The following is a 3,905-nucleotide window of genomic DNA, read 5'->3' as shown; positions in this document are numbered from 1 at the left end:
CTACCGAGGATCCAAGTCTTCAACATATCCACCTTGAAGACTTCACCCGGTAATGATAACTAGATAACTTAGGTGTGAAGTTTGTACTCTTTTTCCCATAGCTGAGTTTTGTCCCAATGGGTTTTCTCAGTATGGTTTTTAATGAGGCAAATGGATCACTACGTCGAGTTATCTAGAAGTCATTACCAATGGGGAATAATGTACTTCTGTACTAGTACAAGTGACTTCTGCACTACTACAAGTCAATTAGACGTTTTGCTGTTTTCTTATTTCCTTAAAACGTCTTGCTGTTTTATTTTAAACTGCCTGTTGTTTGGAGTGTCGAGCCTAGGGTTAATTATAAAACCCCAAAGCTACGCCTCTTGTTCTTTAGCGAAGAAGATTTATGTAACAACACTATTGTTGAATCTTTCTTCTCTCAATTCGAATCCTTGAATGCATTCTTGAATTCTGAGTTTCTATACACTTTGTGATTCAGAAACTCTTCACTTTTGTTTCAATCCATACAACCACCTAAACATCTATCTCCATCGTATCATTGTTCTATCACTCGATCATCACTATCTCCATCGTATTTGTCACTTTCGCACCATCACCATCGAACCTCACCACCAGTCACTAGTCTACAGCCTTTCATCGGAGTTCTATCCTAGGGAGATCGTATTACTTTACCACACCTAAACCATCAATACCGAAGACGGTGGCTGAAGCGTTGCGTGATCCTAAGTGGCGTAATGCCATGTGTGAGGAGATAAATGCACAAATACGAAATGGAACTCATGAGCTGGTGCCTCTGACTAAAGCCAAAAATATTGTTGGGTGTAAGTGGATCTTTAGTATTAAGTATTTAGCTGATGGTTCTATTGATAGGTATAAAGCGAGGCTTGTGGCTCGTGGATTTCATCAACAACCTGGTCGAGACTACACTGATACGTTCAGTCCCGTTATCAAGTCCACTACGGTTCGTTCTTTTCTCCAAGTTGCGGTTAACAAAGGTTGGCATGTTCGACAAGTTGATGTGAACAATGCATTTTTTCAAGGTCGTTTACATGATGAGGTGTATGTCACACAACCGCCGGGCTTTATTGATCCTGATCACCCACACCACATATGTAGTTTAAAAAAGGCTCTCTACAGTCTCAAACAAGCTCTGCGAGCTTGGTACCTGGAACTGAGACACTATCTCCTTCATCTCGGTTTTAAAAATTTGGTTGCGGACACTTCATTGTTCATCAAGCATGAGGGTCATGATACTATTTATATCTTGGTGTATGTTGATGATATGTTGATCACATGTAGCAACACTACATTGCTTGCTAATGTCATTCGCATGATTGGTGATCGGTTCTCTCTGAAGAACCTTGGGGAAATGAAGTATTTTTTGGGTGTCGAAGCTACAAGAACTTCGGCAGGTCTTCATCTTATGCAGAAAAAGTACATTGTCGACTTACTCATAAAGACGAGAATGCTGAATGCTAAACCGGTCTCTACGCCAATGTCCCCGCATCCGAAATTGAGTCTCCACAGTGGCACGCTTCTTCCTGATCCTCGTGAGTACCGTGCCGTGCTTGGTAGTTTGCAATACCTCTCTTTCACACGGCCAGATATTGCTTTTGCCGTTAACCGCCTATCACAATTCCTACACCAAACCACCGATGTTCACTGGTATGCGGTGAAATGGGTTCTACGTTACTTGGCCGGCACGTAATCTCACGGCATCCTTCTCCGTGTCAACACACCGTTCTCTCTTCATGGATTCACTCTCCGTGGTTTTTCTGATGCAGATTGGACAGGTGACACCGACAAGTTTGTCTCCACTAACGCTTATGTCATTTATCTTGGGGGAAGTCCGATCTCGTGGTCCTCACGGAAACAAACAGGCGTTGCTCGCTCATCCACTGAAGCGGAGTATCGGGCTGTTGCGAACACAGCGTCTAAGATCCGTTGGATATCGTCTCTTCTAACTTAACTTGGTGTGGTCATCCCCGAGGTGCCCGTGATATACTGTGATAATATTGGGGTTACACATCTTGAGGCGAATCATATTTTTCACTCAAGAATGAAGCATCTTGCGCTAGACTACCATTTCATATGGGACAATGTTCAAGCTGGTACGTTGCGCGTTACACACGTCTCCACGCATGATCAATTGGCTGATCCACTAACCAAGGCTCTTTCTCGACCTCGGTTTCAAGAATTGGTCTCCAAGATTGGAGTCACTAAAGCCCCTCCATCTTGAGGGGGCGTGTAGGTGATGTATATATAGAAACGATAGGAGAGTTATTTATCTTAACCTAATTACCTTTGTACATGCTATATATAATGTAATACTCACATGGAATAAGACATTCAGCCTTCCTTCATACAATGGTTTAACAGCGAAATTTTTCAATTTCAGCGGGATTTGTTTATTGATATTTTGACTATGCTGAAATTTGTTTTTTGACCATTTGGATTATGATTAATATTAAAATTTACATATTCTCTTAATAAGATGGCGCTCCTAACTTGCTTCCCAGTACTAGCTTTGCTTTTACTTCTCCTCTCCACTGGCTTAGCTTTTTTTCCAATTTTCCAAATGCAGCAAAACAAAGTCACAAGTTTTCTTGGCACTACAATAAAAAAGGGTTATTGTGACGTTAGCTTGAGACAAAAAAAATTGTCACAAATTTGTGACATTTAGATACTATGTTGTGACATTTTTTTAGTCATAAATTCGTAACTATTTCGTTACAATATTATTACGGATTAAGTCGTCATTAAAAATTGTCACCATTAACTACTAAGTAGTGTCAATATTATTAATCGTAACAAGTGTGACGGTTTTATTACAAATATGTAGTCACAAATAGTGACGTTCATTTGAGACAAAATTATTTGTCACACATTTGTGATCTTTTAGATACTTTATTGGGAAGAAAAAAAATTATAACAAGTTCGTAATTGTTTGGTCATAATACTACGGTTACAAATTAAATTATGACAAAAATTGTCTCAAACATTTACAAAATTGTTACGATAATTTAAGTCATAACTATTGTAATGGTATTATGATATTTTTTTTTTATCAAACATACATTGATTAACCAGTTAAATATACTTTTACATAGAGAATGATTATTGTATTTTATTAAGGAAAAAACAAACTACTAATTAAAAACTTTATTCTATAAATTAATCAATTACATCTTGAACATTTCATAATAATCCTTAAAAACTGGAAATGATTGTATTGTTTATAAAGTAGATAACTATTTTAACTTATAGTTAAATATTCTTCATAAGATTACTTCATGTCTATCCATCTCATGTCCACCACTTAATTAATCTATGAAACAACATGAATATAAACAAAAAAAATTGTTATAACACTAAATGATTGTTAAACTGTAAATAAATGTTGTTAAAATCATTTGAAAGGTACGTGAAAAACATGTTACATTTTCATTAATTAGTGGCTAAACATAAAACATTGTTATGTTTCTTAATAATTAACTAGATTAGGACCCGTGCTAGAACACGGGTTGAAATTCTTTTTATTTATATTATAATATATGATTCCGAAGATCACGATTAATGTTAGATTAGGACCTTAAAAACTTTTAAAATCAATCATATAAATTATATTTTACTCTAAAATTATAATATAAATAAAAGGGATTTCAACCCATGCTCTAGCTAGCATGGTCCTAATCTAGCATTAAGGTTTAATTTTTAATTTCTGAATACGATCCCGAAGATCACAATTAATCTTGTTAAATTAGCGAGATTTGATTCCTTTTTTATGATTGAGAATATATTTTTATCCCTTTAATAACTTTTTTATTGATGTGGTTTATGAATACAATCTGTGAAAAATAAATTGGTAATATTGTGATTCTAGATATTTGGAACCATATATGTGA

This window comes from Camelina sativa, chromosome 2, assembly GCF_000633955.1.
Source record: "Camelina sativa cultivar DH55 chromosome 2, Cs, whole genome shotgun sequence".
NCBI lineage: Eukaryota > Viridiplantae > Streptophyta > Magnoliopsida > Brassicales > Brassicaceae > Camelina > Camelina sativa.
The sequence above is the reverse complement of the archived record's forward strand: the minus strand, read 5'-3'. Positions refer to the sequence as shown.